Raw genomic sequence first — 22,673 nt, 5'->3', positions numbered from 1 at the left:
CATTAATAATTACAGAACTAATGCAAGATTCAGATGTCATGAAATCAATGAAGCATATACACTAGTACTGTGACATTTACTAACCTAATTTATTGTACTTGTGTAACTGAATGCACTCGCCGGAGGCACAAAGGCAAACTGGCAAATCATAACAAGCATTGGATAGTCCACTGCATTTAAACTGATATTGTCAATTAATTATTAAGGGATGCTGTATCCCATTATTCTAAGATGTTACTAGCACTCCCAGTTTTATCATGCAATGAATAGGAAGTAGCATCTTTGAGATATGGAATGGAATGAAAAACAAGAGGAAGAGGAAGAATTACACAGACACAGAAGAGTCATGATGCCAGATGTACAGAGATAGTATTTGACACAGAATCTGAATTTTGGGATTCTATTGCTGTCTCTTTTAATATATTGCTTTCCCCCCTCATTTTTTTATTTCATATATCAAATATAATGCACGAGGTTGCAACTGATTTGTTTTATTGTGATCTGTACTATATTGTTAAGGGATTGGAGATGTAAATGAGGAATTCAGATATGCAAATTCTAGCCACACTGAGACATGTGTGGATATCTTGAACTATCCACTTTTTCTCAAACTGATCTACTTTCCAAGTGTGTTATGAGGATAACAGTGGGAAGCAGGAGGATTAGTGTAACAAAGATCCCATTAAGGCAGGGGGTGATCTTTATTCCAAGATCCCAGCCACTGCCTCAATTAACACTTATGCGAGTGCGTGTGCGCATGTGAGGCAATGAGGCACTCAGGGGAGGGTCTATTTCTGCTGCCACCTTTTGGTTCAGGAGCCTTGCTTTATTTCTTTGAGGTATAGAGATGAGAGTGAGACTTCATATATGATGAAACAAGAACTATTTGTTTATTTGACTCTTTTGAGGTACATCAGCTTGACAGTTTTCAGGAACATAAATATGGTACAAAATGCTTGATGGATTACAAATGGCTTTTGAATGCTTTCTTAAGAGGTTATTACTTCAAAGCATTTCTGTGTGACTTTCTTTTATGAAATTCCTTGGCCTTTCCTTCCCAAAAGGCTTTAATACAATTACTTTCAAAAACTGACTTTTAAAACCTAAATTAGACTCTAAAATCCTGATTAAACTGCCCTTTTGAACCTAAACTAGGACTTCCTGTCCTCTTTTAGCTCTTAGCTATCCAGTTATCACTATTAGCTGTCCCAGCTAACACCCTAGCTGAACTCCTGGGAACCAACTATCTCCTTGGCTGTCCCAGCTCAACTCCAACTGCCTAGAATGTTCAAGAATAACTGCTCCGCCCATCCCTCATGCCTTAGCATTTGCTTATTTGCATCTGGCCAATTTGGCCACTTCATGCAAATAGCTGCTATCTAGCTCCTCCCCCTGGCTTCTGTTATTAAGGAGCCACAAAATGTCTGCCTAACTTCCTGACCTTCTTTCTTACAAAATGGCTGCTCACAAACCAACCCTTAGAAATAGGCCACATACCAATTTTTCCTCAGGTAAGTCAAATCAGTTACAATCAGTGTTTACCACTCACTAGAAAATGTTGACTATTTCCGTTACCTTGGCAGCCACATCTCCACAAAAGTTAACATTTACACTGAAATACAACACTGCCTGAGCTCCGTGAGTGCAGCATTCTTCCGAATGAAGCAGAGAGTGTTTGAGGATCAGGACATCCATAGGGATACCAAGGTGCTTGTTTATAAAGCTATTGTCCTTCCAACCCTGTTACACGCCTATGAAAAGTGGACTGTCTACAAACATCACACTAAGCTCCTGGAATGATTTCACCAGCATTGCGTCTGCAAATCTCTTGGAGAGACAGGCGGACAAATGTCAGCATGCTGGAACAAGCAAAGACCACCATCATTGAAGCAATGCTTCTGCACCATTAACTCTGCTGGACTGGCCACGTTGTCCAAATGCCTGATCACCATCTCTTAAAGCAGTTGCTATACTCCCAACTCAAGAACGGGAAATGTAATGTTGGTGGACAGGAAAAGAGATTTAAAGATGATCTTAAAGCTAACCTTAAAAACTGTGGCACAGACACCGAGAACTGGGAAGCCCTGGCCATTGAGCACTCTAATTGGAGGTCAGCCATGACCAGCAGTGCTGTGTAATTTGAAGAAGCATGAATAGAGGGCAGAAGGGAGAAACATGCCAAAATGAAGGCTCGTTAAGTCAACCCTGACCAGGACTGTCTTCCACCAGAAAACTGATGGAAGAACATGCGGGTCAAGAATAGGGCTCCATATTCACCTACGTAACCACCGCCAAGACACTACACATACTCGGACAATGAGGGATCACCTAAGCAAGTAAAATATGTAAGTAACTCACTAGGTAAAACAGGACATAAATGCAACAAATTATTTGCATGTTTTGTCATATGTTGAAAACCAAACTGATGAAGTGTATATAAAAAGCATGTTTTTAAAAATATAGACATGAACAACTTTCTACTCAGTTGCAGAGTTTGTGATGCAAACATTTCTTCTAAGCTTGAAAAAGATTTTTTTATCTACAATTCTTGGACTCTCCAACCAGTATGGCAAGCAGCCATACAGGATTCTGGAAACTGTCATCCAAAAGAGGTAAGGCAGTCTCCTCTTTACATCATATTCACTCTTTGCAGCTGCAAAGGACAGCTGTCTTGGGTAGTTGCCTTTCGGTGTACCTGCCCAAACTCCTTTCAACAGCAGTTTTTGAAAACTTTTCATTTCTACTTTGAATAACTATCATTACATCAATCTGACGGCCACTCTAAGTATTCATCTGCGATCACTCTTACTTATTACTCATAATACAAGCACTCTTTTAGTTAAATCTTACCACCATAACACACACCTGTTTGAACTCTCCAGGTTTTCACAGGCAAGTTCTTTTAACAGTTTATTTTAAATCCACCTGGTTTCTATTAACAGTTTACTTTTCTTTCTTTACTCTGGCCAGATTTTGTAGATTAAATTGTGCTCTTGTTCCTTTCTGTATATTTCTTCCCTACTTATGTTGTTCCATCCAATTTTCTCCTCCTGTGATTTTTTTTTAAAAAAACAGTAAAATATATGTAAAATTATGTTAATTTTAATACAAACTTCTTATAACACACATTTTGCATGCAATGTTTCCTAGTATACACATTTCTACCCATTTTAAGACAAGATCACAGAATCTGGAAAAGTGCAGGATCCACACTAACCCAAGAAAAACTAAAAAAAACTTACCAACAAACTTTTAAAAACTTAGGCTAAACAAAGATTCTCAAACAATTTTGCTAGTATTATTAGTCTTAGCAGTAACAGTAGAATTGATCATGGGATTAATGTATTCAACCTCCAGACCTCCAGCTGTTTGTGCCTCCAACTCTCAAAAGCCCTAGACAATTTGTTTAATGGTCAGGAATTCTGGGAGCTGGAGTCCAAAACACCCTGAGGGATACAGGTTGAAGAGGCCCAGTACAGTATAGTTAGTTGCAGATTGATTTTTTTGTAGGGCCAGATATTGTTTGTTTATGGCTGTATCTATGTTTGCAGAGATTATTTGTTTATGGCCACATAAGCCAGGGCCAGTCCAGAGACCCAGAGTGACTGTGATAGCAACCAGATGCATCATGCCAAACCCACTGTGGCATCATTTTAGCAATCAGCTGGTTCCCCCTCGTCACTTCTGCTGACCACAGAGCCTGATCCCCTCCATCAGGCTGGTCCCCCATTCTGAAATCAGCAGACATAACTCAATGGCTGGGGCCCCCTATTGATGGCTATGTATTTACATAAGCAGCAACATGGGGATGAACTGCATTGATGAGCACATGGAAAGGGTGATGGCAGCAGAGAGGGCTGAATCAGACCCATTCCAGCTATTCAGATGGTGAAGAAGCCTGTGGATACCACAGAGTTTCCTTAAAACTCCAGTGTCCCCCAAATTTGCCTCAACTTTGCTTAAAGTGGGGCAAAATTGGGTTAAGGGCAGGATACTTACCAAAAGTTATGGAAACAGAGCTGGATTTGAGGTGAGTCTGGTTTTTTGTCTGTTAAAGATTACCCTAAAACTCTTGTCATGCCCCATGAAGACTCACTGTTTACCCTTAGTTAAGCCCTTTTTAGTTAGAGAAATTAATATTTTATGTACAGTTTCTGTGGGAGGGGATCAGTCTAAACAACCTCTTTGCATTTGAAGCCTCTTTCACCCTGCCTGTGATGGGAACTATGGTGTCTGACTTTCATTTGGTGGCTATCTGAATACCCTCTGTTGAAATCAGGTCCTTAACATAAAGGCACTTTAGACGGGATTAAAGTTAACCAAAACAAGTTTACTGGAAAACAAAGGAGCATAGGGTTAACTCCATCCAGGGCAATTAAAAGGTAACTTAAAACAATACATTACAAAGGAAGAATTTGTTGAATGCAGACATCTTTCTGGGATTTTAGAAGTTTCTGATGCAAAAGAACATGATTTCTTCTTTACGAAACTTGGGCTTGCCCCAAGCTTCTGGGGTCGCTGGGACTGGTGGGTACTTAACTTGCTGTATAGGTAGTACGTGCTGAGAATGCCTGTTTGAATTGCTGGGGCCAAAGATTTCCAGACAAAATCCTGGCCTCCTTCTCTGTGGCTCTAAAAGGCAAGAATGGGAAGGCCTCCCAAGCAGACTCTGTGAGCAAATGAGCTGAACCAACTGAAACTGGCCTCTAGGGGGTTTTAAAGCTCCACCCCAAAACTAATACAATGGAAGAATCTACACTATAGGGAAAGCCTAAACAGAGAACTGAAGCAAAGGGGAGGAAAAGAAGAGCCAAGACTTCACACTGGCCCTTTAAGAATCTCCTCAGGGGCAGAGCCTTAGGCAAGACACTTCTGGTTCTTGGGAGAATCAGCCTTTTTCGTGACTGAAAAGTGAAGAGAGCTGAAGGCCGGAAGGTCTACAAAATCGCATGTCCAGTCAGAGCTGTATGAGCTGTATTCAAGTGCAGTCAGGGTTAAATATTGAGACCATCTTAGAGACACTTGAGCACCATACAAGAAAGAGACAATAAGAAGAAATAAAGATTCAAGAGCCTCAGTTCAGCTAGAACTGTGTCTATTTCTCAAATTTCTCCTCATAAATACTTTGTAGTGAGGGAAGAGAGAAAGTCTAAAATTCTTGTCAGTTAATACATTCTTGTTTCCTTCAACTATATAGTCTCTGATCTGTTCCCAGCTCAGCCAGTTCACCTACCAAGTACAGTAGAGTCTCACTTATCCAACACTCACTTTATCCAACGTTCTGGATTATCCAACGCATTTTTGTAGTCAATGTTTTCAATACATCGTGACAATTTGGTGTTAAATTCGTAAATACAGTAATTACTACATAGCATTACTGCGTATTGAACTACTTTTTCTGTCAAATTTGTTGTATAACATAATGTTTTGGTGCTTAATTTGTAAAATCATAACCTAATTTGATGTTTAATAGGCTTTTCCTTAATGTCTCCTTATTATCCAACATATTCGCTTAACCAACATTCTGCCGGCCCATTTATGTTGGATAAGTGAGATTCTACTATAGTTAAAATAGCATGGGGGACAAACAAACTCCTTGGATCATCTAGCCAGCATACCTAATGACTTTACCAGCTAGGGAATACTGAGAGTTGCAGAGAAAGTAGTAATTTTTTCTGAACTCCATTTATAAGAACCATAACTAGATCTATGATCCCAGTAACACACTAATATACAGCAGGAGAGTGCATTTATATATGTAAATGTATGCATACCCAATATCATTATATATAAATGTGTATGTGTGTGTTAATGCAATATCTACAGTATATAAGTAAAGGTATCTAAAACCATTGCATCTTATATAAAGAGCACATGCATTGCCCACATACAAATGTATATAGCATATGCTCATAATATCAGCATATTTTACACATTCTGCAAAACCTTTATGAATCCTCTTTGGGAATACACATAGTTGCCCATGTAAATTTATTCCCATTACATTTAAAGAGCGAGAAAATGTTCTACTTAGTTTTAGCTGCTGTGCGCACTTGTTTTTCTTGCCACATATTCCATTTGGTTCCTCTTGCGGATGCCTATGTTTGCATCAGCTCCTTCTGTTCAGCAGGCAGGCGGAGAGAACATTTTGCTTTGAAGCTAGTGTGAACGCTGCTCCATAAATCATTCAGTGGAGGCTAAAGCAATGCTGCTCTATCATCCCACAGACCATGCTTGATCTAGAATTTGGAAACCATTGCCAGAAACGAGCTCAGTACAATATGTCTCTTAAGCTCAGATAAGCAAGAACGGGTGAAGCATACAGTGAAATATCATATAGCCTAATCTGATGTACACTATAATAAGCTCTACTTAATATTCACTTGGATGCTTTCAGCAAGGTTCCATTTTAAACACAGTTAATAAATTGAAATCTCAGATTTATTTCTCTGGAGAGCCCAAAGAATATCCTCCCCATTGTACTGCAAATGGAAAATAATCCTCCAGTGTTCAGCCACATTCCATTGGAGATTTCCTTCTACTTTAAATCAAAGCAGCAAAAACAAGAGTTTATTGTAGCTGCCCACAAGGGAAACATCATTTCCAATATCCTGATTTTTTGCAGCTGCTCACACCATAGGGATGCAACCTGGGTGTAATCACTAACAAAACAATCCGACCATTTTTTGCTTTTTTTTTGGGGGGGGGGGGGGATCCATAGGTCCTTTATATCCGTATTTTATACTATAAGATAAGAAGCATTCACATCATCATATTTTATAACATAGAACAGTACCTTCTCAATGCCATTTACCTCCACACTATATTACTGGTTGCTTTACAGTTCATCTATATAGCTATTTCACTTATATATTTCCAAGGCAGCTGTTAAAGATAAGGCAGACCTTCAAATAAAGAAAAATGGAAGAGAAAGCACAACAAGCAGCAAAAGCATTTTTATTATGCATTGAAGTCTTACTGCCTTTGTGTGTATTTCATCTCCAGTAAATTTCACTGGAATTATATTGTAGGACCGTATTCCCTTTTACAGTAGAGTCTCACTTATCCAACACTCGCTTATCCAGCGTTCTGGATTATCCTAATTTGATAACCTAAATCATAACCTAATTTGATGTTTAATAGGCTTTTCCTTAATGTCTCCTTATTATCCAACATATTCACTTATCCAACATTCTGCCGGCCCATTTATGTTGGATAAGTGAGACTCTACTGTACTTGGATGGAAGTTCCATTGCTGGCCCAATTCAAAGACTGGGGGATAAAGGCTCTACTTTGCACTTACCATGTTGACCCTCTTGCCCCTAATCCTCCAAATTGTTTGGAAAACAAAGTACTTGAAGGACACATTTTTCTCACTTGGAGAAGAGAAGGGATTAAAATGTCATAGAAAAATGCAAGAATAAAAACTAGGTATTTGAAATTCAAGAGACAAGACCAGAGGGTGCATCTAGACCAGGCATGGGCAAACATTTTTGCCTTGGGGCCGCATTGTGAGTCCGACTGAGAGGGCCTGGCCAGGAAGAAGGGCAGCCGGGTATGAACTGGATGGGACGGGCACGGGAGGGAGAGGGCCTGTGAGAGGGTGGGGCTGGGAGGGGGCGGAGTATAGCCTGGGTCAACCTCAGGTTGCCCTCCTGGCATAAGGAAAGGGCTGCTTGCCTCATTCTTTCTGTTTAAATTGTTTTTATTATGATGTTGCTGTATAATTGATGACTCTATGATGTTAAATGTATTGATTGGGCCTGGTCCCCATGTGAGCTGCTCCAAGTCCCCATTGGGGGAGATGGAGGCGGCATACAAAAATAAAGTTATTATTATTTATTATTATTATTCTTATGCCGGGAGGAAAACGAGACATGCAATGACTGCCCCGATCCTCCTCCCTGCTCCTGCTCCTCGATCTTTGGGCTGTCCACTTGGCATTATGCCAGGAGGAGGCTGAGACAGGCGACGGCCAAGAGCACTCTGGAGGGCTCTCAGCCACAGCGTGCCTTCTTTGGGCCATCCTCTTGGCATAAGGATGGGTCTGTTTGGACCGTCCTTATGCTATGAGGAGGGTGAGACATGTGGTGGCTGAGAGCACTCCAGAGGGCTCTCAGCTGCCGTGTGCCTTTCTCCCTGGTTCTTTCTGCATAAGGTTGTGGTGACTACTGTGTCCTTATGTTGAGAGGACAGGGAAAATGAGGAGGGCCCAAGGTAGTGCATCTGGCCCCCGGGCCATGGTTTGCCCATGCCTGATCTACACTGTAGAATTAATGCAGTTTGACACTCCATTAACTGCCATTACCATGGCAGTTAATGGAGTTTAGTTCATCTCTGCTATTCGGTTCATGCAAATTTGCATTTCCTGAAAAGTTTTAGAGACTTGGAGCTGATGTTTGAAATTGAATGCCAGACTCATAGAATCATAGAATCAGAGTTGGAAGAGACCTCGTGGGCCATCCGGTTCAACCCACTGCCAAGAAGCTTAGGCTTGGGATAGACCAGACTTGGTAACTCTAATGGTTTGTATAATATATTGGCTTTTTCCCTCTTTCAGTATAATTTTTTCCTCTATGTGGTATACAAATGATTCTATAAGCATCAACAAATGTACCTTCTGTAAAATGAGCATTTTATTATGCTTTGCAGAGGCAGTTAAGGCTCTGACCACCACGTTCTTTGAGAATCATCAGTCTGTCTTCTGGGGAAACGGTTCTGGAACAGGACATTGTGGGTTCAAAAGAGTGGTTTGATTCCTTGTGCCCAAGCAAGTTTCTTTTCCTTCACGCTCACTGGTTTTGACTACTATAAAACAGATGTTTTGTTATTGGCTCCATTCCCCAGGGTTTTTACATTGTGAGAGTTATCATAATATGCTCAAATTTCAAAGTTTGACAACCAGCTCAAAAAGGTATGTGACCCACAGTAGAAATATGTACTCAGAGTTAGAAATGTGTACTCAGATATATTTCTGAATTATGAACAAGGTCAGTCATCATACCTCCAGGCTTTGGACTTTTTTTCAGCTTGCACTTCACTTTATAAATTGCCACTGTAGATTTGCTCCTGGAGGCATGTTGTATCTTCCCCCAAACCCCAATAAACATGTTGCTAAGTGGAATTATAAATAACCCAGCGTGTCAAACATTTTTTAATCCAGTAAACTGTGTCATATTTCTGAGATTAAAGTTTGGTCAGAGAGCAAGGTCAGCCATGCCTAGAGCTACCTAAGACCTTGACCTAAAGAAAGAGAAGAAAAGAAAAGTAGTCTTGGTGGCAAAAATATCTGAAAAGTTAAGTTTTGTTATGCAACACTAGATGATAGTGAAACCTTTTCACATAAAGCAAGAGAGAATGGAGCAATCTTGTATAAACAGTGGGCCTTGGTATCTCCTGGTGTTTGGGTCCAGGACCCAGTATGGATACTAAAATCTGTGAATGCTCATCCCATTATATACAATAGCACAGTAAAATGGTGTTCCTTATGTAAAATGGCAAAGTCAAATACATGTTTGGGATTTTTATTTTGTGGGGAATATTTTCAAGCCATGGATGATTGAATCCATGCATATAGGATCTGTTGATATGGAGGACTAACTGTACCTATTCAGAAAAAAAAACCTGTTGCATTAAATGAGCCTTCCTCAGTGACTATAGTATCTCTAGTATCAAGGATCACAAAACATATCTGACTGAATATTCAAAATGTGAAACAAACCATATTTTAAATGGTTTGGTTGCTATGTTTTTAAAAAGAGGTATCCAACATATTTACAATAACTGCAGAACATTACGGATTACAGTGCCTCAGGCATGGAGTATCAGACTACTGAAGGAAAATTCACACTACTTTTCAGGATTCTATTACAGATTGTATTCATGGTGGCCGGGCTAATCCCTTTGAAATCAGTTAGTGTGGAGAACCTCTCCTTTTGGTAGCTTTTATGACTATGAATTGGTGAATGTGTTATTTTTTATCACAAGTTTGATAGAATCATAGAATTTTAGAGTTGGAAGAGACCACATGGGCCATCTAGCCCAACCCCCCTGCTTAAAAGATACTGAGATGCTGAACCTATCTAGGAATAGAGTTTGCATCATGGATAGCTCCACGGACTAGTTTGGACTAAAACCTGCAATGATTCACCAATCCATTGATATGGAAGCTACCAGCTGGCACTTTTCTTCATTCTACCAGAATTCTACAAGAATCCACTTTGTGATTCTGTGATTCCACTTTGACTACCTTGGCAATATGCTGTGAAATTCTGGGGCTTCTGGTTTGGAATTGCTGTACTATCGTGGGTAGTAAAAAGGGCCGAAATTTCCAATGTTTCTACTATGTTGCTGACTATTTCAAGATTCTCTCTCAATGCACTCCAACTTTCCCCATTCTGTATTGGGGACTTCTAGGTATGAGCACAGAATTCTTGCTATACAGCAGTGGTTCTCAACCTGTGGGCCGCTGCCTAGCAGTGAGCCACAAGAACGAAAATCTGGTCTATGAACCTCCTTCCACTTTATTTATTTATTTATTTTATTTCATTTATTTTATTACCACTCTTTTCCATAGAGCTGATCATTGCATTGGATAGACCACATCAACTAGATTATTAAATATGATTTTCTGTGAGCGAGCAGATGAAGACTACTGGATGGCATATGTTCTGTATCAGAAACTAGAGCTGATGTGGTTTATCCAATACAGTTTTCTGAATCAACACCCCAAATAACCAAACCAGTTGACCAAAAACTGATTCATAACCATTTTGGTACTAATGTTGGAGAGTGGTCCCTGGTCAAGTAGTCCCTGGTCAAAGTAGTCCCTGGTCAAGTGGGCCCTGATTAAAAAAAAGGTTGGGAACCACTGCTATACAGTGTCATTGTGCAGAATTGTGTGTGGCATGTGCATTTTCAACTTTGATCTTTAGATCTTTCTGATAGGCTATGATATTTTACCATATGTTCATGGTCTGCTGTCATTAATAATAACTTTATTTTTGTACCTCGCCTCCATCTCCCCAAAGGGACTCAGGGCAGTTTACATGGGGCCAAGCCTGAATGACACAGTTCAAAATGTAATAAATTAAAATGCACAACAACGATGTAAGACAAAATAAAACAACAACATTATAACAATATATAAAAAGGCATCAAACCAACAACCAATACAATTTCACTTTATCATCACAGGTGGGTGGACTAGTTAAAGGTGGGTGGACTAGCTCCTGCGGCCTCCTGAGGTCCAGGGGCTTCCCGATGACTTGGCAACTGGGTGCAGCGATTTCGCGCACCACTTTGCAGGCAAAGTTGCTCAGATACGCCTTGAGCTAGACTCCAGCTCAATTGTGGTCTCAGCGGAGGTAACCGAGGTACCTGTCTGTTCGATCTTATGGGATTCTTTCCGGCTTGTTCTTCCTGATGACGTGGAGGGGATTCTTGGGTCTGTGAGGGCGACCACCTGCGCTCTGGATCCTTGTCCCTCTTGGCTGGTCAAGCTGGCCAAAGATGGGTTGTTGGATTGGTTTGTGACCATAATAAATGCTTCTTTGGTTCAGGGGTCGGTGCCATCCTACTTTAAGCAGGCGGTAGTAAAACCACTACTAAAAAAGCCTTCGCTTGACCCATCTATTTGTAACAACTACAGACCAATCTCCAACCTCCCGTTTTTGGGCAAGGTTCTGGAGCGGGTGGTTGCCACGCAGCTCCAGGAATTTCTCGATGACACTGATTTTCTGGACCGCTCGCAGTCTGGCTTCAGGCCTGGGTACAGTACCGAGACGGCTCTGGTCGCCTTGGTGGATGACCTCCGCAGGGAGCTGGACAGGGGGAGTGTGACCCTGCTGGTTCTCTTGGACATCTCAGCGGCTTTCGATACCATCGACCATGGTATCCTTCTGGGGAGGCTCGCCGGGATGGGGCTCGGTGGCACGGTTCTGCAGTGGCTCCGGTCCTTCCTGGAGGGTCGTTCCCAGATGGTGAAGCTGGGGGACACCTGCTCGGACCCCTGGCCATTGACCTGTGGGGTCCCGCAAGGGTCTATTTTATCCCCCATGCTATTTAACATCTACATGAAACCGTTGGGAGAGGTCATCCGGAGTTTTGGAGGGTGTTGCCATCTCTACGCAGATGACACGCAAATCCACTACTCATTTCCATCTAACTCCAAGGAAGCCCCTCGGATTCTGAACCAGTGCCTGGCCGCTGTGGCGGACTGGATGAGGAGGAACAAGCTGAGGATCAATCCTGACAAGACAGAGGCCCTCCTGGTCAGTCGCCCATCTGATCGGGGTATTGGGTGGCAACCTGTGCTGGACGGGGTTGCACTCCCCCTGAAATCACAGGTCCGCAGTTTGGGGGTCCTCCTGGATTCAGCGTTGACGCTTGAGGCTCAGGTGTCGGCGGTGGCCGGGAGGGCTTTCGCACAACTCAAACTTGTGCGCCAACTGCGACCATACCTCGTGAAGTCTGACTTGACCACGGTGGTGCATGCCTTAGTTACCTCTAGACTGGACTACTGTAATGCGCTCTACGTGGGGCTTCCCTTGAAGACGGCCCGGAAACTACAATTGGTCCAGCGCTCGGCTGCCAGATTAATAACAGGGGCGAGCTACAGGGAACGATCTACTCCCCTGTTTAAAGAGCTCCACTGGCTGCCGTTCACTTTCCGGTCCCAATTCAAGGTGCAGACCATCATCTATAAAGCCCTAAACGGTTTGGGACCCACCTACCTTAGGGACCGTATCTCCTACCATAAACCTGCTCGTTCCCTTCGTTCATCCGGGGAGGCCTTCCTTTCGCCACTGCCTCTGTCCCAGGCCCGTCTTGTGGGAACGAGGGAGAGGGCTTTTTCTGCTGTGGCCCCCCGACTGTGGAATTCATTGCCCACTGAGATTAGGCAAGCCCCCACCTTGTTAGCCTTTAAGAAAGATCTAAAAACATGGCTTTTCCGATGTGCCTTTGGGGAGTAAATGTAATATATTGCTCTGGCCATTCCCCTTGGTTTTTATCCTTTAGACTGCTCCACCATTTTATTTCCCTGTTTCCCCCTATTCCTATGTCTCTCTCTCCCGAGTTTTTAATTAAGTGTTCATGTGGCCCGCCCTGTTTTTTACTGTTTTCTCTGATTTGTGCTGTAATGTATATGATTATTTTTGCACTGTTATATTGTGTTATGATATGTTGTTTTATTTTGTTATATTGTATGGTGTCTGGGCATGGCCCCATGTAAGCCGCCCCGAGTCCCCGTTGGGGAGATGGTGGCGGGGTATAAATAAAGTTTTATTATTATTATTATTATTAAACAATAATTTAAAGGATAGGCTAATGAATATTTGGGAATTCAGAAGAATTTTCACCTTCATTTCCTAGAGATGATTTAATCCAAGCTGGATTCTTCCCAGCTTCTTTCAAGTTTTAGTTTAACATCTGTTCTGCTACCAAATCTTTGTTTTTCTCAGGACCTCACAATTGCATTTCTGATCATCATCTTTTCACTGCACTATAGCTTTGACTTCAGCATATGAATCACCAATAAATCAGTCTAAGTTTGGGAATAGTAACTTTTGACATAGTGATATATAACTGAGAGACTCATGAGCTGTGTCTGGACTGTGATGGTTAACTGTAGCAAATCAAATAATTGTGTGGGGGGATATTTTACTCCCTGCAAATATACTTAAAGTCTATTATTAAAAAGTTAATTTAAAAAGTGAATGTAATCCCCCAATGTCACTTATGCCAATTTGTATTACAACCACTAATTCCAGAACTGCCTTATTTACAAACCTAGCTAGATGATGTGGTGTTTTCAACTTTCACATCATCATATGGTATATGCATCCATCACAGATCCAAGTGTATATTTCTCTAATAATCAAGTCTCCCAATTCCATAAGCATACACCAAGGGAAGGAACAAGTTGTCATGAGCACAACCAAAATGTCTATCTAGAAAGCAAATATGCAAACAAGTGTCACTTACTGCAATCAGCTGGATAGGTCCCACACTCACATCTTTATTGGCTTGCTACTTTTATGTTTAAAAAAAATTAATATATGTTTGTTTGTTTAAAAAAAATCAAGGGTTACTAAAATATTTACCAGCAGAAGGCAGTGAATGAGGGCAGGGAATGTCTGGGTTTCACATCCCTTGTCTGATCCCCTGTTGCTGGGGTTGAAATACTTCATCACTGTAGATCAGAGAGAGAGACATGAAAGATGCTGCAGGTATTCTATGATGAATTCCCTTTTAGTAACAGCATCCAGAACAAACTCAGAATGAACAGAGATAGCTCTGCATTGCCAACATTAATTATATCCCCTATGGGTTAAAGGATATGGCTTATGGTAAATTATTTAAGTAGCTTTAATATTCTAGAGCATTGTTGTTATGTTAATAAATAATTCAATGGATTTAAATGCTTTGGAACTTTAAAAATATCTGATATCCACTTAGGGAAGGGAAGGAAGAATAAGCAGATTGCTTCAAGCTAGACAGGATTAATTCAACCGTGAAGGCTTGTGGCAAAATATACCCGAAGATACTGAAATGTCTTGATGAAATGGTTACAGAGCAGCTTCCTGAAATGCCTATATTTTCTCTGTGTAAAATATCAATTTTCAAAGAATCTACAGGATACAATAAACAAGATTAAAGGGGTCTGTTAGTACGTATGTGACTTCATGCAGCATTATTAGTATTGAATATGACATATTGATAGGACTAACGTCTTTGAAATATAAACATTGTAAGAATCAATATTTATCCTTATATAAAATGTAAAATGCACCAATGCAAAGGAGCAGAGAACCAGCTCAGCAGAAACTCCCAATGATCACACATAGGCACACATTCATAGAAAGACATACACAGACTTTCCCCAAAGGGATGAGTAATGTTATAGAATCGTCATACATACAGCCACTGAGAATAAAACAATGTAAGCTGTGATTACTGTCTAGAGATAAAGATAGATTTCCTTTTAAATTGCATGTTTTTCTTCTAGATTCAGCACACGGTAATTGTTAGGAATGCTAAGGTCATAATTCAGTGTTGTGAAAGGAAGCAGTAGAAAAGATCACTAGGTGTAACCACACCAAATGAACTATGATGAGCTAGGAACTGTGGAAACCAAAGGAGAGGAAGCACTCTCTCTAATATATATATACACACATCAGAAAAGAGCAGTGTGGAGGGACAATACTACCTGAAAGGTACATTTTAGGAATGAGAAAATGTTACTTCTTCTTGACCTTCTTGGGGAGAAGCCAAGGAGATTCTACAATTCTCCAGCCAAAACCTTGGATTCTGGGAGGGAGGTCTAAAAGAGTTATTTCAACTTGAAAGGAGTGGGGCAAAGGCCAAGACAGAGACTCAGCAAGAAGTGCCCTCAGAAGTAGGAGGGTGATACCTCCTTCTCGAGAATCAGATCTGTTGGTCAAAGAGGATCATGTTGGCCCTTGCCCTCTGAACAAGTTACCATTGAAATCTGGGCTCCTTTTAAGTGGTTTGATATGGGGGTGGGAAGACTAAATTTCTTTATGCTCAACTTATCCATTTCACAACCTTGCACTCTCTCAGGAAATCCTGCCTTTTTGCTAAAGCTCATAAGAAAGACATTATTACTATATTTTGACAGAGATGCATGTTGAGTAGATCATCCTGATATCCAAAGTGATCTTGATATTAAAAGTTTTTGTCCATTGTCTATGGAATTAATGAGGTCACATTCTTTCAAAAAAATATTCTCAATCTGTGGGTCCCCAGGTGTTTTGGCCTACAACTCCCAGAAATCCCGGCCAGTTTACCAGCTGATAGGATTTTTGGGAGTTGAAAGCCCAAACATCTGGAGATCCACAGGTTGAGAATCGCTGAGTTAGAAGATTTGACTTAGAAGTGGTGATTTCACCACTAACCCCTTTTCTGTCCTTTGGCCACTCCATTTCTTACACATCTTGGCAGGGATGAATGAATCAAGAAAAGAAATAAAGCAAGTGCAAAGAAGAAGCACAGTAGACTCAGAGGAGATAGATATGCTGAAATGAACAATTGTTGGTTCATATGACATCCTATCTTTCTAAGAAATAAAAAAGTGTGCATACAGCCATGGAAAGATTTCATAATGTCTATAAATGGTGCAAGTTTCAAAAACAATGTAATTTGCCTTGCATATTGAAAATTAAGTTTTATACGAATTACTGTATACCTATATACTGTTGGTGAAAGAGGAATCTTTTGGCACTTTGAATATTTTAAAAGCATCAGCAACATTTTATTGTAAACCATTTCTCTCTCTGCATTTACCTTTCCTATCACAGATATACTTCTTAAATCACCCCTGTTCTTCCTTTCGCTCAACTTGTCTTTTAATCACTTGTCTGTCCTCTCTCAGAGACGAAGAGAAAAGTAAACCGCACTTACTTTTCTCTCAGTGCTTCACCCATGGGATTTGCCTACATTTCTAAGTAGCATATGGTAGGCTGGCAGGTAGCAGTTTTCTCATGTTTTTTCTTTATTCCATCTGCCTCAGTGGATGTCACTATTTGCATGGGAGAAAAAAATAATGGAAGCAGCTGCAAGAGATCTAATACAGACATCAGAGCGATTCAGCAGAGGCTAAGAGACATCTGTCTCCTTATCCTCATAAGCTGTTCCTCATGCTCATCTGTAGATTCCTCCATCCTCTCTACAAGAAAAATCGTGAAAACATTCCCTTTCAGTGCTGCAAACATACATGACAAAGTGGAAGATTTCAACATTTAGTATTTTGCATACTTCTGCTTTTGAAAACTTCTACAACTAGTGAAGATGCCTTTGGCAGATTAATGTGTTGGAATCCTGTTGCAGATGTATGGTGATATTGGCCTCCATTGCCATTGCAAGTTTTTCTGTGTCATTGCGGAATGAGGTATGCAATACTGTCCAATTCACGAAGGCATGCCCTTACTAAGTCCCAAACCAGAATGAAATGGATCAAGATAATCTGTTTCATCCAGAAACCTCTTGAATTAGAAGGCTACCATATTCTCTGTTCAGAATGTTTGAAACTGGACAACAATTAGCCATGGCGATAGGATCCAGGTAGGGCTTTTATAGCCATGGTTTTATAACTGCCTTTCAAGCATGCTGGAGGTCTCCCTTATTTGAGCAAAGAACTGATCAATTCCCCTCAATGAACCAGGGAGGAGAATGTGGCTGTCATCTCTCCAAGAATCTTGTTCACATCCCTGGGCTGTACAAACCACAAAGTATCCATTATCACTGGACAAGCAAGGACCGAAGTTACATCCTTTGGATCTGTATTAATAGAGATCCTTGCTCAACATTCCCCTTGGTACAGCACCAGTTTGAAGGTATCATTTGGCTGAAGAACTGCAACTGGATGAGGTCTGGGAGACTTCCACCCTTATTGGCCACTAACTGCCCATGGGGTTGGATCTCAGTATTTCAGTCTGATATTGTGCAGCCAATGGTAATAGAATCCAACAGAGGTACTCTGTCAAAGATCTATGGTCTGCAGGTAAGATATAGAAACTGGGGCCTCACTAGATAATATATCTCTTGAAACAAAAAGACAGTTCCTTATGACTCACCTCACTGTGTCTCGGTGAAGCTTTACAGTGCCACTAATTAAAAGACAAAATTAATCTCTGTTTCCTATTTGACATATTTTTGTGTGTTTCTAAACAAGCTTTTTACTATGCAGATGTACTACCCTATTCATGGAAGCTTATAGGGAGTTCATAAATGATGCCCCTTCCACACTGTTTCTTCCATGATTTTGCTTTCCAAAAAAAAAAAAAAAAACCATTGTTGGTCTTTTTGTTGTAAATGGTAGGGTATAAAATAGTAACCAAAAAGACAGATGCAGTGGTAGGAAAGTGCAAGAGCCCTGTAATACAACATATCTGGATCTTTGAACAAAAATCTGAGTGATATAAGGGCAAAGATAAAATTAAAGTTTCATCTGGAACTACAGCTAGATCTTGGCAATATGTTTTTGTCAATAGTAGCAGGTGTCGCTCCTGGGAGGACAGCGAAATGAGACTGCAACAATCAGAAGCTGGACCTCTGTTGGACGTTCTCATCACAGCTGGTAGGAGAAGGTGAAAACATAATCCCACTGTGCCACAATCACCAGATAAATTAACCTCTGCTTAATCTGGCAGCTGGTTTGGGAAGGCATCTGCCATCATAATAGAGCCACAATCATGACTACAGATTCTTTACTGATCTGAAGCCTGAGACGATTGATCTGCGATTGCTATACTGAATTTCAAAACAAACATTCAGACTTTTCTAGATTTTTGGCATAAGCTGATAGAAATCCCAAAGACAGAAAATTTACTCTGCCCACCCTTGCAAATGTCTGAAAATGTCAGTAGCAATGCAAATTATGGGACAGCCAGAGCAGATTTGGAAAGCTGGTTGGAGAAACACTGAAGTGCACAACCTCTCTCTGGGAATTAGGAGAAGCAGAAGTGTTGCATCAGAAATGTTTTATTTCTAAATATAAACTGTTACAAAGTTTTGCTCTTGCTTTTCCCCCCATGAGAAGAGTTTCGGGTCTTTCTCTTTATTTTTAGATGTTAAGTAGTCAGTGCACTTTTCAAAGTTATATAACCAGTATACTGTTTAATGTTCTAGATCCAAATCACTCATGCATAGAGCATCCATTTTAATGTTTTATTCATGTTTTTGTTTTGAGTAATAATTTGTGTTCACATGTTTTTATCAGCATGGAATTTTACATTTATATAAATATTCCATGTATATTTGCCTGTGATGAGGGATTTTTCCCCCTGAAACTCATTGGTCAAATGCCAGTAAACCTCATGTGCTCTGGAATTACAGATTTTTTTCCTGGCATTGTTTTGCTTTAGTGCCTCCCGCACCTTTCCCCTTGGCATAGTAGGAGTGCCATCTGTTCACCTCCACTTACTCTCTCATGCTCAGTGTGTACACTTGCAAATCAAGAATATATTAAAAAGACACCACAGTCTTCTGTGATTCCACATCCCAGGATCCTCTCTCACCAGACAACTATGGCACTATTATTCCATTTTATTGCACAATCATTCTAACCCATGGAATACTGGAAATTTCAGTTCAGGAAGAAGTTTTTAGATTAATTATTCAGAGAACTCAAAAGACTCACCAAACTGCAAACCCTAGGATTTTACAAGATGAAGCCATGCCAAGTGAAGTAGATCTATATTGCCATAACTATCAAATGAAAATGAGTTCCAGTTCTGATAGTGTTGCATATGTAACTTCTCACCATCGTAAGAAGTAGGATACATACACTGTTTCCCCGAAAATAAGACCGTGTCTTATATTAATTTTTGCTTCCACAGATGCGCTAGGTCTTATTTTCAGGGTATGTCTTATTTTTCCATGAAAAAGAATTCACATTTATTGTTGAACCAAAAAAAGAAAACATTTATTATATAATGTACAGTAGTTGTCGTCACAAAGCAGTATGGCCAGACAAATTGTGAATCCTATCAATAATGTATTGTTACTACTGCTATTTCCATGTACAGCAATCTATGGTACGTACATTTATCGATCCTGCATGCTCTGGTGTTCTGATCGACAGGCATGCTTCCAAACAAAAACTTTGCTAGGTCTTACTTTTGGGGGAGGCCTTATATTTAGCAACTCAGCAAAACCTTAACTATGTCTTATTTTTAGGGGGTGTCTTATTTTCTGGGAAACAGGCTATAACAGTCTATTCAACAAACTAGATGTCTCTTCTTAGACCATACATTGAATTAGTTATGTGTAGCACCTCACAACAGGTCACTAGGGTTGTCCCCAGACTTCTCCAAACCCCAGTCAGTGCTGTTAAGGGGTTGGTGGGTGAGGAGGTGTTACATTAAAAAGATCCCTAGCAATGCTTTAAAAATCCAGGTCTATTAGGCCGCTACAGAATAACTATTCCATCCTATCATGTTTGAAGGACAGTACAGATTGTTTAGGCTTTATATACCCTGTGTCCTGCCACCCACTTGTATTAAAAAAAAACTCTGAGCAGCATGGAAATATTACATGAAATATGAGGAAGTTACCTAAATTGTAAAATTATGTTAACTAATTCATGACCCTAGAAAATGGTCTGTAATTTCAGTGAGATTATTCATGAATGTGTGGAGATGGGAGGTGACAACATTTGCTGGTTAGGTCCATGGTTCTTGTACTGTGATCTATTGCAAGATTATTATTTTAGAAGTGATTAACAGATATTTCCTGATATAGGCATATAAAATTGGAAGTGAGTAAAAAATGTTGTTTCAGCTGGAATGACTGGGTAATAAATTATAAATTGTGCCTAGTTTCAAGGGCAATAACAATGAAATAGGACCCAGGGACAAGAAATTATCCCATAAAATGAGCATCAAACTAGGATTTGGCCCATATGATAGCCTAAAAACTGTTGTTAATCCTACAAAATAGTTTGCAAAATAATATATTTGTAATACATTAGCTATTTGCATATTCCTTTTTTTAAAAAGCCCCAACAAAATCATGGCTGAATTAATTCAAATTATTGCCATTTGGGGAAGGAGATCTAACATGCAAAAATTGTGTATGTCTATTTGTCCAAACCAAATGAAATACTTTGACAAAAAGGATAGCATTAAACTATCTAAAAACTTGAAAATGTATAACCAGTATATGCAATATGTAACATTGTCATCATGTTATCCCAGGGTAACAGTGACAAGACCCTGCCACAACCAAGATGCCAACTGTGTCCCCCATATCTACTCTGGGAGTAGTATTATAGGGGCTAATAGCATCATCCACATCCACATAGGTGTATTTACTTGCTCTCTGTCTAATGTGATATGTACCAGCTTATGTCAGCAATAGCACCTACACTCTACACTGGACAAGATGATAGTCTGAATGCAAGTGGATAAATGAGCATAAACCTGGCATTACAAAAATCAACATTAAAAGAACAGTAGCAGAAAATTTCAATCTTCTTGGACATATGGTAAGATATTTATAGGTTGTGTCCCTTGAACTAGTAAATTATAAAGAAAGAGTAGAAAGTGAAACAACTGATTTGGATTATGGATCTCATCAGACACAATCTTTGCTTTATCTTCTACCCATTTCTCTGCACTGCCAAAATGGAGTGCCATGGAGGCCATCATATGATGCAAGGCAACTTATGGTGGGACTCCGTGGGGCTCTGCTTCTGCAGCACAGAAAAACAGATTCCAGAATGCCTTTTGAGGAGTCGGGTGTTATCTGACTCCAAACGGGAGAAAGCGGGGGAAAGACGGGACTCATTGAAAAAAGGATGTGAGATGGCAGAAGATGGACCTCCATTGTTACCTCCATTGCTCGCCACTTTCACTCCATTCATATGATGAGGTCTTATATCCACAAATTCCAATCCATTAGCAGAGAAATGAACAAAGACAATGACTTCATGGTGCACTACATATATATTAATACAAGAGCCCCCGATGGCGTAGTGGACTAAAGCCTCATGACTTGAAGGTTGGGTTGCTGACCTGAAAGCTGCCAGGTTCGAATCCCACCCACGGAGAGTGCAGATGAGCTCCATCTATCAGCTTCAGCTCCATGCGGGGACATGAGAGAAGCCTCCCACAAGGATGGTAAAAACATCAAAACATCCGGGCATCCCCTGGGCCTCGTCCTTGCAGACGGCGAACTCTCTCCCTGCAGAAGCGACTCAAGTTGCTCCTGACACGAAAAAAAAAAATACAAGAGTCCTTGCTGTTGCACATATAACAAAAGGAATTTTCTCAAAGTTTTGAAACCAATCTTATTTTGTTGCTTTCACACATCAACACTAGCTGACCTTCTGTGTATATTACCCTTGCTATTTACTGAGTTAGCAGGCCCAGGATCCTTTCATTAAATCTCAAAAGGTAAGGAACCAATTAATTTGCTCAATTACAGAGATATGACCAACCTTCATTCACAGAAAACTGTTGGCATCCCTTTATAGAGGCTAAGATTGATTTAATATAAACTTTGGCACCTAAAAACAGTTATTCAAATTTCTGTCCTGTATCAGAGAGGAATTTTTTTAGCACACAAGTCCCCAGTTAGTTAAATGTTGAGTTAAACAAACAAACAAAAACAATAGAGTTGCCTCGATGGTTCTTTTGATTTCTGCCATCACAAGTCCTTCTCATGGACTAACCAGAGTATTGGTTTTAAAAAGATAATTTCTAAACTTGTTATGTTGCAAAGGTCATTGAATAGAATGGGGAGTTCTTTCTACAAACTGTAATCTTCACTGCATCATAATTAACCTGTCAGTGGTCCAAGAAAAATGGCAGAGTGAGGAAAATCACAGGATGAGGACCATAAGCTACTAGTCTCCGAGATACTTCGTTTTGCAGTAAAGAGAAAGATTAACAAGATTATTTTCAAAAATATATTACTAGCTTAGTAAAAGTAGGGCTATATCATCAGCATGTCATGACATGATCCCCTCTATATTCCAAATATGGAGTTAGCAAGAATTAGATCAGAGCTTGGAAAAGTTACTTTTTGGGATTAAAGCTGCTGGACTCTCCTAGCCACTATACTCCAGAAAGTCATTTTTTTCAAATTCTGAATTGTGCAATAGTATATGTCAAAATATTATACAACACCTGTGCCAATAAACAGCT

At 40.2% G+C, this 22,673-nt stretch overlaps 1 long non-coding RNA gene across 1 annotated transcript in view; it reads right to left on the bottom strand.

Moving 5' to 3' along the window:
* LOC134299640 (uncharacterized) overlaps nucleotides 1–21,833 on the bottom strand; it is a 70,433-nt gene extending 48,600 nt beyond the window's left edge. Inside the window, exon 1 of the long non-coding RNA XR_010006878.1 lies at nucleotides 21,540–21,833. This is a non-coding gene — a long non-coding RNA (uncharacterized LOC134299640). The remainder of the gene's footprint in view (nucleotides 1–21,539) is intronic.
* Between the last annotated feature and the right edge of the window lie 840 nt (nucleotides 21,834–22,673).

This window comes from Anolis carolinensis, chromosome 5, assembly GCF_035594765.1.
Source record: "Anolis carolinensis isolate JA03-04 chromosome 5, rAnoCar3.1.pri, whole genome shotgun sequence".
In the NCBI taxonomy this organism is placed as follows: domain Eukaryota; kingdom Metazoa; phylum Chordata; class Lepidosauria; order Squamata; family Dactyloidae; genus Anolis; species Anolis carolinensis.
Note: the sequence above shows the minus strand (reverse complement) of the source record. Positions and strands in the feature narration are given on the sequence as shown.